General features: G+C 44.1%; 1 pseudogene; it reads left to right on the plus strand.

The window, feature by feature from the left end:
* Positions 1-5,001: 5,001 nt before the first annotated feature.
* On the plus strand, positions 5,002-5,119 carry LOC126356550 (5S ribosomal RNA; annotated as a pseudogene).
* The last annotated feature ends 811 nt before the right edge of the window (positions 5,120-5,930 follow it).

Below are 5,930 nucleotides of genomic sequence, written 5' to 3' on the forward strand. Positions count from 1 at the left end.
CAAAATATTTTCAGGACACTGTGCACCATTACTATAACGCAGAATCCTATAGATGCAGTATCCTTGAAAGTATTCTCAGTTCAAATATAATGAACTTTCTTGAGACTTAGAAGCTTATGTCCATGAATCAGCAACGTTTTAGAAAGCATCGTTCGTGCGAAACTCAACTTGCCCTTTCCTCACATGATAGACTGCGAACAAGGCAGATTCCATATTTCTAGATTTCCAGAAAGCTTTTGACACGCTGCCCCATTACAGGCTGTTAATGAAGGTACGAGCGTACGGAATAAGTTTGCAGATGTGTGAGTGGCTCGAAGACATCTTAAGTAGTAGAACCCAGTCTGTTGTCCTCGATGGGAAGTGTTCATCAGAGTCAAGAGTATCATTAGGAGTGTCCCAGGAAAATGTGATGGGATCGATAGGGCTCATACAGAGGCATAAATCAGTCGATTTTTCCTCGTTCTATTTGCGAGCGTAACAGGCAAGGAAATGGGTGGTAGTGGTACTGCGTACCCTCCGCCACGCATCTCACCTTGGCTTGCGGAGTACCTGCAGGATGACAATTATTGAACTATACGAAAGAAAATCGTCGTAACTTCTCAAAGGTTTGCGTTAGGACGTTCAAACTGTACGGTTGACCGCGAGGCATCAAAGGAATTAGTATGCGCATGCTCACACGCCTTGTTCATTTTTCGACGAAGCCCGCTTTCATTTGGACGGGTTCGTCAATAAGCAAAATTGGTGCATTCGGAGGCCTGGGAACCCGCATTTTGCGATCAAGTAGTTTCTTCACCCTCAACGGGTGACTGTGTGGTGTGCAATGTCCAGTCACGGAAAAATCGGTGCGATATTCCTTGATGGCACGGTGACTACCGAACGGTACGTGAAGGTTTTGGGAGATGATTTCATCCCCATTATTCAATGTGATCCTGGTTTCGACAAGTTGTGGTTCATGCAAGACGGAGCTCGACCCCATCGAAGCAGAAAAGTGTTGGTGTCCTGGAGGGTCACTTCGGGGACCGCATTCTGGCTGTGAGGTACCGAGAGGCCACTGGCATGTGCCTCGATTGGCCACTATATTCTCCGGGTCTAAACACATGCGACTCCTTTTTGTGGGGCTATATTAAAAACAAGGTGTACAGCAATAAGCCCAAAACCATTGCTGAGCTGAAAACAGCCATTCAGGAGGTCATCGACAGCACCGATCTTCCGACACTTCATCGGGTCATGCAGAATTTCGCTATTCGTCTGTGTCACATGACCGCCAATGATGGCAAGCACATCGAACATGTTATAAACTAAATATGAATATCTGTAGTGACTTTTACATATGGAAAAAAAACGTGTGGACGTCGTATGTTACTAGTTTACGGTTTTTTCTTCATTTACTTCAATAATTTCCAATCTGTCTGTTCAGATTGTCAGTTTGACGAATGGCTTTCGTTGTCGCTCAGAACGTGTCAGCGTAATAAAAATAAAATTTGATTTGCATCAGCATTTCTTATCGCCGCCGAAATTCTGTCACTTTGTTCTCATTTGTGTCGTAGTAAGCATTTCTTCTCTCTGGTATGTTAAGGTGCACAGGCACTTGCGATCCCAGTAGCTTAGAGACTCCTCTCCCCCCCCCCCCCCCCCCCCCCCCCCCGCTCTCAACAGTTGTACTTTGTTCGCGAGCTGCTAGTGAGCATGCTGTCGGTTTTTCCAGCGAGTATATGGGGCGCTCAGATTCATTACGGTTGGAGGGGGAAGGGGGGGGGGGGCGGCAGCACTGTTGTATACTCATGAGGCGTTTACGCTCTTGCAGGCAATGTGGCTCACATATTGCTCAGGTGGGGGCTCACTGGGCCAGTTTCTTCCTTGAGCGGAATGTGTGCCGTAGCGGACGCATTGCTCGCGCTATATCTATTTATATTCCCTGCAAACTATTGTAAAGAGTACGGCAGAGGGTACTTTTCATTGTATGAGGTACTGTGGTTTTGTGGTGTGCGTAGAGTAAGTCCTTCTGTACACACACCATCAGATTATTTGACTTGTCGCTCCAATGAAGCAGGCGAGTGTCAGCAATATGTCTCGTAGTCTTATTGTGGCGTTTTTATCTTCTGCCGTTAGGTCAGACGATAGAAATGCCACTTGCACGCTTAGAGTAGCAGATTGACGGTGACCGACTTTAAAAAGAACTTGATTAATTTTCTTTTGGTCTTGGTACGTTAATCTTATTCTCACGTATCTCTGATACTTGACAAAGTGTGTACACATTTGTCTTGATGGCTGTGTACAGGAATATGATAATCTTCTTAGGTGCAGACTGAAACTTGACTATAGACTGGTACAGACTAATGCAGATTGGTACAGACTAATGCAGACTGGTACAGACTGGTGCAGATAAATGCAGACTGACTAATCGGAGGTCTGTACACTCGTTATAATACCTCGCGCGTTCTGGTATCACTACGCGAGTGTGATCTGCGAGGGGAAAAGGTTCTACGGTAGCAGCAATCTCATTGGCTGCGTGACACATTAATACGCGGTTCGGTGGAAGCAGAATTTGGTCCGTCTCTAAGGCAGCGCCATCTTGTAGTGCGGAGACGGACGAGCGCTGCGCCTGCGCTGTTGTGCTTAGCGGGGCGCGCTCTAGTGGGAAAGTTGTGTAAGCGCTGACTACGCGGAACTACGTACACAACAGGTTTATTACTGTTGCATCGACTTACGGAATGCATAATGGAATATTAAAAGCCTCTGTGCGATCTGTAATCAGTCTAATGCTATCTTCGCGGACTCCGCAGTAGTCATATATAGGCGCAATTTTACATCGCGGTAGTCGATTCCAACTCACTTCGCCTTTCTTCTGCTTGCTTTGAGGCCTTCTAGGGACCACATTCAATTTAAGTCCTCAGTCTTCTTTTCTTTTCTTTCAGTATTCGTTTCTTTTACCTGTCTTCATATCACTTTGTTGTAGTTTCCTTTTACCCCTAGTCTTGGATTTCTTCCAGTTTTAAAACTTTTCCCCTAAAACATCTCTCTGTCTAGTACTAATTCTTCTTTCACGTTATTTCTTTCCAAGTCTTTCCTAACGTATTGAGTCTAGGAGGCTGCTTATTTCTTTTCCCTAGGATACTTAAAGGTCTACTTCTTTAGTCCATGCCATCCATTCCTTAAATATGCCAAAACCAATGTAAATTTTCTCTTCCTTTTTGTTTTTGACATATTTTCTGTGTTCTGATGAATTTCATCGTTAATTCTTAGAATCTAAAATTTTCATTTTTCTGAGGACACAATATTCCCTGTATATTTTTTCTCTCTAATCTTTCTGTATTTATCAAGTTTATAATTTAATACTAGACATCGGCTAGCATTCTGATTTGACTTGTGTGTTTATTTTGACTCTTAAGAACTTTTGTTGTAGGTATTCTTAGTTACTGCACACGCTTTATCCGTCTTTTGTATCCATTCGTCTAAAAGAGATTTTTCTGAACCGTTTTCTAAAGTCTCCCACAAATAAATGATTTTTTTATTACGTTTTCTGTTTGCCCGATATCTGTCGTTAAATATTTTGGAGCACTCTTTTCATTTGTCATATTGTTATTTTACACTTTCTGTTTTAACACATCACTCGGATATTTTTGCGAAATATTTCAATTTCACGGCACTCGCCCTTTCAACAGGTTTCGAATGCCTTTAAAAGGTCTATCATTCGATTAAAGAAATAACCATTGTTACTACAATACAAGGTGGATTGGGTTGGTACCTTAATACATACACAGGTGAGTGTGATGGCTGTTTTTCCTCTGAGTCGAACGCTCTTGCCACAAACCTGTCGCAAACTACCTAACGTTTCCTGCACGATCGTAGCTGTACTACTAAGTGGACTACGCCTGCCATTATGGATTACCTGTCTTGCATCCATCCATCTACATTTGAACACGTGACCTTCTGCCCGGAGAAAAATAGCAAGTACGCTAATGGCTTACTCTTGTCACATGTACTTGAAGATACTAACCAACCTAAAAAAATACGACATGCAGTAGCTGTACTTATCACTCTGCAGATGATGTAAATACTGATGTAATGTCGTTCAGTACACCGCCCTCAGTCACCAAAAGAAATACCTGCACTTATAGCCGTTACACCCTGTATTTCGGTTGATGCAAGAATTAATTATATGTTTTATCCATGCAACAAAATTACGTGCCCCTCTGCATTCTATGTTTTGCCTGAAACCTCATTTCGATAGCTAGAATCGTGCATAAAACAACACGATCTCTTTACTAACAGGCGTCATAAGGTCCAACGGTACCGACCGACCACCGTCTCATCCTCTGGCGATAGGCGTCGCTGGATGCATTATGTAAGGGGACGTGTTCAGCACACCGTTCTTCCGACCATTCTCAGTTTTTGTGGCCAGAACCTCTACTTTCCAATTAAGTAGCTCCTCAATTGGCTACACAAGGGCTGAGTGCACCCCACTCGCCAACAGCTCTAATTAGACGCAAATGGGGATGCATCCAGGAGCTAGCCAAGCCCAACAGAGCTTAACTTTGGCGATCTGACGGGAACCAAGAGTGTGCGCAGGATACGGTGGCTGATGCGCAGTGATCAATTTTCGTCCAAAGCGCTGGGCGAGTTCATGTGTTTGTTCGGAAGGAGAGTTCGCCAGTCGGCGATGACAGAATCTAGGTGCACGCCAGGCAGTTTTTCTTAAACGAGTTTACAGAAACTGTTTGGTAAAAAAAAAAAAAAATCATTTTTGCGTTACTTATAGCTTCATATCTCAACTTCATGTTGATATGCCCATCACTTTGTTAAGGTCGTAGTTGCTGTGACATTTGCGTGTGAGAAAAGACACTATGCGGAATTTGAAAGAGTTTGCAATGAAAAATAGGGACCGCAGTGATTTTGCGTTCAGTTCATATTACATTATAAGTTTCAGTGTATTAAATTTAGCTAGCATATTGGATTTTATTTATTTTAGACTTGTGTGAAGGTCTCTCTCTTTCTGTCATCACCAACGGCCTTGCCGCAGTGGTAACACCGGTTCCCGTCAGATCACCGAAGTTAAGCGCTGTCGGGCTGGGCTAGCACTTGGATGGGTGACCATCCGGTCTGCCGAGCGTTGTTGGCAAGCAGGGTGCACTCAGCCCTTGTGAGACAAAACTGAAAACTGAAAAGTAGTGACTCCGATCTCGTAAACTGACATACGGCCGGGAGAGCGGTGTGCTGACCACATGTCCCTCCATATCCGCATCCAGTGACGCCTGTGGGCTGAGGATGACACGGCGGTCGGTCGGTACCGTTGGGCCTGCCAAGGCCTGTTCGGACGGAGTTTAGTTTTTTTTTTTTAGTTTTTCTCTTTCTATCATCAATCTCGAGAAAATTGATGTGATGTGACACACTCATTAGCGATTGTGTGCGCCAGCGATATAGCCAGAATGAATTATCCACAACATTCCTCATATTTCATGAACGATTTTAGATATCCAAAAGAGGTTTTGGCAAGTGATATCACGCGTCTAGGAGAGTATTTTGCCATGTGATTATTATAGAAAATTTCATTAGCTACCGTGTTATTCCACTAATAATAATGAGCGTATGGCATTGGTCGGAGATCCCTCGCGGGGCGGTTCGGCCACCGCACCACAAGTTCTTCATCGCCACTACGGCGACTTGCGAGTGGATGAGGATGAACTATTGATGTAAGACACACAACATCCAGTCATCTCGAGATAGAGAAAAAATCCCCGAACCCGCCGGGAATCGAGCCCGGGACCCCGTGCTTGGGATGCGAGAACGCTACCGCAAGACCATGAGCTGCGGACGTTATTCCACTAACTACAGACTTTTTCGATGAAAGAGTGACTAACTACAGACTTTTCCTATGAAAGAGTGGAATTTTGAAGGGTCATCGATAGCTGGTGAAACGAGAAATGCTATGG

This window comes from Schistocerca gregaria, chromosome 3 (assembly GCF_023897955.1).
Source record: "Schistocerca gregaria isolate iqSchGreg1 chromosome 3, iqSchGreg1.2, whole genome shotgun sequence".
Taxonomy (NCBI): domain Eukaryota; kingdom Metazoa; phylum Arthropoda; class Insecta; order Orthoptera; family Acrididae; genus Schistocerca; species Schistocerca gregaria.